Source organism: Nuphar pumila, chromosome 7, assembly GCF_984573655.1.
Source record: "Nuphar pumila chromosome 7, dmNupPumi1.hap1.1, whole genome shotgun sequence".
Classification (NCBI taxonomy): domain Eukaryota; kingdom Viridiplantae; phylum Streptophyta; class Magnoliopsida; order Nymphaeales; family Nymphaeaceae; genus Nuphar; species Nuphar pumila.
In genome coordinates this window covers 9,670,406-9,676,405 of record NC_143255.1, presented here as the reverse complement: position 1 = coordinate 9,676,405, position 6,000 = coordinate 9,670,406, and positions in this window count along the sequence as shown.

Here is a 6,000-nt window from a genome sequence, read left to right as displayed (position 1 = left end):
AATACTGGGGAGCAGTAGTACTCAGTATTGCTGTCTCTACCAAGAGAATTTTCTAGCAGATATTCATCACCAATCCAAGATGATCCTTCTTCAAAAGGCTCACCATGTTGCTCTCCAGCTTTAGGATTCAAGGCACTCTTCTTAAAAATTCTGCATAGTGCATATGATTCCTGGATAATCATCATCAATCTATTAGAAGCTTAAAACCAAAAACTCCAAGTACCTGAAAGCATGTTCTGGTACTCGACATGGATACAAAAAGCATAATTCATGATTCCGTATTAGAAGATCAAAGAAGCTGTAAACAATGCACTATTAGTACCACTAATACACTATTTAATTACCGCTATTACACTCTATTCATTTACCTGCAAGCTAGAGCTAATATGGCATTCGTGATCGATGAGGCGATACTCGTGCATTACCCAACCGGTGCGAATACCTTGCGGCGCGCGGCCTTTATAATAGACCAATGTCTTCTTCATGCCAATTGAGGTTGGACATGTATGTGGGAGGGATTGAGAAGCAACCTTACGATCCTTGCCTGTGGCTTTCCAGTATCCAGCTTTAGTAGCACGGTTTGTCCTTGAACCATTGGGGTATTTTCGATCCCTTGGGCTGAAAAAGAACCATTCTAGATCTCTCCCGGGCAAGAATGATTTATCTGAACAGTGAATAAAAATGAAATTGAAACAAACACGCAATCAGCTTTACCAAGATAAAATCATTTGATATTAGCTCCCTTTTGGAGTCAATTTATGATGATTTTGTTTTATTCGATCAGTGCATCGTATTTTGATCTATTCATACTTATAAAAAAATTGTACTTATTTAATTTTGCTAAAAATAAATCTTAAAATGATAATTCACTTAGTACAAATCTAGTCCGGATCAGGTGCAATCACATGGCACAAAATATGTGCATTAAACACCTGATTGCCTTCCATCAGTCTTTGGGCCCCACAACTGACAGTCCTGTCCCCAAGGTGGGGGTGATCAGGTGATTAATGCACAAATATTTGTGCAATCATATTGCACATGATCTTTTCACGTACAAATCTATGTTAAATATATACGTCTGAGAATGTGAATATACAACCATTTTGTATAAAGTTTTTTATATGACTAGTATAAGTATCCTTGTGACGTAGATACAAATAATGCTACATATCCAAATACGTCTAGAATTAACAAAACTTATAATGTCTCCAAACAGTGGATACTCAAAAGCTTTACAAGTTGGAAGGCTCTTTTGTACCAACAAACCATTTGCGAGAGCTGTACAAACTTTTTTTATAGAAATAAACAAGAAAATAATTGTTTGTGTTTGCTTTTCAAGATTGGCATGATTTTCTTTTTATATGAATAAATAAGAACGATATCCAATTGTCCATCTCAAAAATGAAGTGCCATATTTGCACAATCATTGTTTCAACAGAGACATCATGTCTGTCCATATCGAGATGCACTATTGATTACCGTGCTGCATTGAAAAGAATGAAAACCTTGACGTTGGTTGTTTGGAAAACATGATGCAGATACGTATTTAACCAAATTACTGATTATATTCCATCACCACCGCTCATCTCACTTGATGGAGGCATCGATCACCGGTTTCACATATCCCAAGTAAGATGCACGGTTCTCAAGTGATATATGAAGCGTGCATTGAATACAATCGATGATCGGTTATATACAATATGACTGTAATCGCTTTGGGAGAGATATTGGGGAGTATACCAGGTAGCTCCCACGGCTCGCATTTGTAGAGATCGACCTCCGGAATGATCTCGAGGTCGATGGACAGTCCATGGATCTTCCTGTCAAGGTAGTATGCAACCAATTCCTCGTCTGTTGGGTGAAAACGAAAGCCCGGGGGAAGAGTGATGGGAGACATTAGTGCCTGCACAGGAGAGAGAGAGAGAGAGAGAGAGAGAGAGAGAGAGAGAGAGAGAGTTATAAAGCTGAGGGTGGTGGTGGTGGATAGGCGTTGATAAGGGTGGCCTCATAGTTGATGACTTTGAACTTGCCCTTACCTCTTCGAAAAACTACGATGGTACCATTAGTTTTTCTTTTTCTTTTCCCTTTTTTTATCCTTTTTTGCCGAACAGGGTAATGGCAAAAGTTGGAAAACACAAAATAACGGCAGACAAATTCTTGCGTGGAATCCAAGTTTTTTTTCTTTCGTTTTTATCAAAAAGATATCCACAAAAAAAAACTAACCAACAATATGTAAAAAATAAGATAACAAATACGATTTAAAAAAACAAATAAAAATATAAATATTGCAATAAAATCATGAGAATTTTGTTCAATAATAATATCATAATATTTTGGCGTTTCTTCTGGCTTAGAGTGGATGGATCATTGAGATCCACTTGACCTAGTGGTTCAACCTGACTTTCTTGACTAGGTCCAAGCTATATCACAATTGTGCGTGATATTTTGAACATATTAATTTGATATTTTCAAAAGCTAAAAAATTTCCAAAAAATAAAAATTAAGACTCTTTCAAAACATCATCTACTTTGAAAATATCTTGATTTTATCCCAACATAGCATAAGACTAATATCAATTTCAATTCAGATTTTTATGTTTTATTAATTAATTTAAGGATAAGCCCTTGCTAGACATGGACAGTGAACTCCAAATGAAAGGGATAGTTATGTGAAAGAGAACAAGAAACAAGGGCATAGCCTTATAGAGAATATGGTGTAGGGTTGTAACTTCGAGGTTGTCACTTTTCCTTTTGTAGATTCTCACAAACGTTTGATGGAAGCCCAACCATGAGGGGATAAGAAGCTTCTCGACTTTTGTCTGCTAACAAACTAACAATATCACGAGCCTACACAAAAGAGCTTGCGTGGGCCCCCTACCCTCCAAAACCACGTATGTATACCCCTATACCAAGTTCCCCTCTCCTTCTAACCCTCTATAAGGCAATCCTCTTATTTAATCTTCTGTTCTTCTTCAAGAGTCCTCATTCTCGTTTGGCCATTTCTCTTTTCCTGTTTTACTTTTTATCCTTGCCAAAAAGTTGTGTTGTTGATGTTCTCGTTTGATTAGGTAGAGACCATGTTAAATTGAATAACACAATGCAATAAAGTCTTGAAAAGCCCCAAAGGGGTTTGGTGGGATGAGACCTAGGCCGCAAGGCAGGCGGTCTAGGTTCAAATCTCATGGGTGTCACCCCTTGCGCAGGCTGAAGCATGGCGACTCCTTGTGGGCAAGGACTAAGCCCACAGAGTCTTACGCTGCCAGAACAGTGATAGTAAGGTAGAGCCAGCGCGGTTAGGTCTCTGATCCCGAGGGTGGTTTCTCTGCATAAATATATATAAAAAAAAGTCTTGAATTTCTATATTGAAATTAATCAATTGAATCAAGCTCTAATTTGGATCCATCCAATGGATTTGAGTTCAATTGATTTCAAATTCTTGTTTGCCCATTAGTAGAAAAGTGTACACCAAGAACTATTGCACCAAGACTGCATGGTTATAGCACCAAGATGTAAGATGTAGTTGTTTGCAGGTCTAACTATATATTTAGATAGTTACATTTAGAGTAGCTAGGGTCTAAATATGAGCACCACAAGTACGAACTAGGTGCGGACACACAACCAGCCATTGATTAAAAAAAATGACCTTTAACCGCAGTCGAAACTGTCGCCAAAGGTTGTTTTTCTTTTATTTATTTTTTCAGGTCTCTACACTTAGTTCACACATATTTTGTATGCACCGACACTCTACTCGTTACATATATTCATTTAAAAACAAATATACAAGAGCTCACGCCTTAGATGAGCTAATAAGCAGACAACATTAAAGTTTTTGTGATCTCATATTCTTGAAAGACAGAAGAATGAAAAAACAAAGATTATTCCGTCTATTTTCTATTCTACAACAGCTTTGATTGATCTTAAAGAAACTCAATTTTAGCTTAAGAATAAGATATAATCACCTATATAGAATGTGCATATGGGGTAAATGTGGTCCTAACAAAAAGTGATTGAGTATGGGCACTTGGATTTTCAAAGCTGATGGTCCAGATCATGATCCCTTACAAGATCCATAAGCTTTGTGCTCGTGTTATCTTGTCCTCCTTAAGCTTTAAGCCCAAGATCTAAAAAGAATGTGCATTGATCCAAGGTTGTAGCAGTTGCTTGTGGGCCCACCTCCACCTCATCCCCAAGTGGGTACACGTCTACCTCCTTACCTTTTCCCCTCATTCATGGCCTTTCCCTTCTTAGTTTGAGATTAAATATGGCTTTTTTTGGTAAGTAAAGCCAATGTGGCCCCCCCCCTATGCAAATGGTTGCAAATCTTTGACTAGTCATGTGTCTTGAAGAGAGGCGCTTTACTCTTTGATGATCTAAGCTTATGGTGTTGTTCCACACTTTTCTAAGTGTTGCGTTGGTATGAACACCTCCTGCTACATTGGTTTTGAGTTCACATCATGAACAGTGAGGGAAAGCAAAAGAAAGGGTAAAAAAAAGGACCATGAAACGAAAAGAGTGGTGATGAATGGATGGGGGTGGCTTGGCTTTTGCCGAAAGCTCCTTTCATCCCTTTGCCAACCTCCTTAATATTCACTTCCCACACACCAATCATGATGTGAAGATGAAGGAACCTTTTAGTTCTAAATTTATGAATTCCTATTTCTTTTCATGAATAAGTAAGACAATGATTATACTTAGATGTATCCCTGTAATCCAGTAAAGAAATTGATATATATATATATATATATATATATATATATATATATATATATATATATATATATATATATATATATATATATATATTTTGGTACTATTGAAGGCACAAAATTATAGATCTGAAAATCATAGGCTCAAGCTTTATCATCTTATCTGACCACATAGATGTGTCCAGCATGGTTTATTTGCTAAGGATCAAATCATAGATCATGTTATTTGGATCTAAAATTACGATTTCATGAGTAATGAAATTGCATTGCATTGTCAGCCATTGATTTTTGAAGCCCTAAAAAAACCTGCTTACATATTACAATTATTTGATTCAAAACTTATTTTCTACCAAACAAACCTTATATCACATCTATAAGGTACAAACTACAAAAAAAAATATGAAAAGAAGGTGATTTATATTCAATAGTTTCATGTTCATGTCATTCAATAGCACCAAATATTAACCTATATATATGTATGTAGAGAGAGAGAGAGAGAGAGAGAGAGAGAGAGAGAGAGAGGAGTGTGTGTGTGTGTGTGCACATACGTCCATATACCTCATTGCCCTTTTATTTGATCCAAAAGAGTTCAAAGAAGCTGCATAATTTTAGTATGCTTTCCCGATATCAATTTCATAAAACATTCACTCTTATATAATTGTAGTTTCCATCAATGCTATCATAATTGAATCAAAACAGCCGATTGGAATCGAATCATCCCCTTTTCAATTCGATGCAAGGGATGGTCCAAACTCCTTATAAAATTGGTCGATTCATTCATAATCGAGCCGAATGGACCCCCTTCCTCCTTTCTCTGTGTGAATATATATATATATATATATAATTTATTTTTTAAATTTTTATTTCTTTTGAATTGTTTTTTTTTCAATAAATCCTTTCAAACAGTTCGATTCGATTCGATTAAAAAATTGATCATGACATCACCTTCTATTGTCTCATGTTATGATAATGAAACTGATTGTTCACCTCTTGTGCACACCAAGTTGTTATTGTCTTTCTAATTAAACTTTTCTTTTTCTTCAAGAAAAAAAAAGTGCATGTGTGTGTGCGTGTTACAGCATGGCCCACATCTTTTGCATATAATGCATACATTTTTTAAATCATGGGATGGTGGATATGCTAAAGGGATTAGAATGGCCCACATTATATATCCATGGTTTCCCATAGGGTGGTCCACATTATACATCCATTGTTTTGTCACATGCTGATAACTTTAGTGGGTAAGATTGAGGGTCCATTTGGAAGCTACCAACAGTCCAAAACTAATCTTTGTG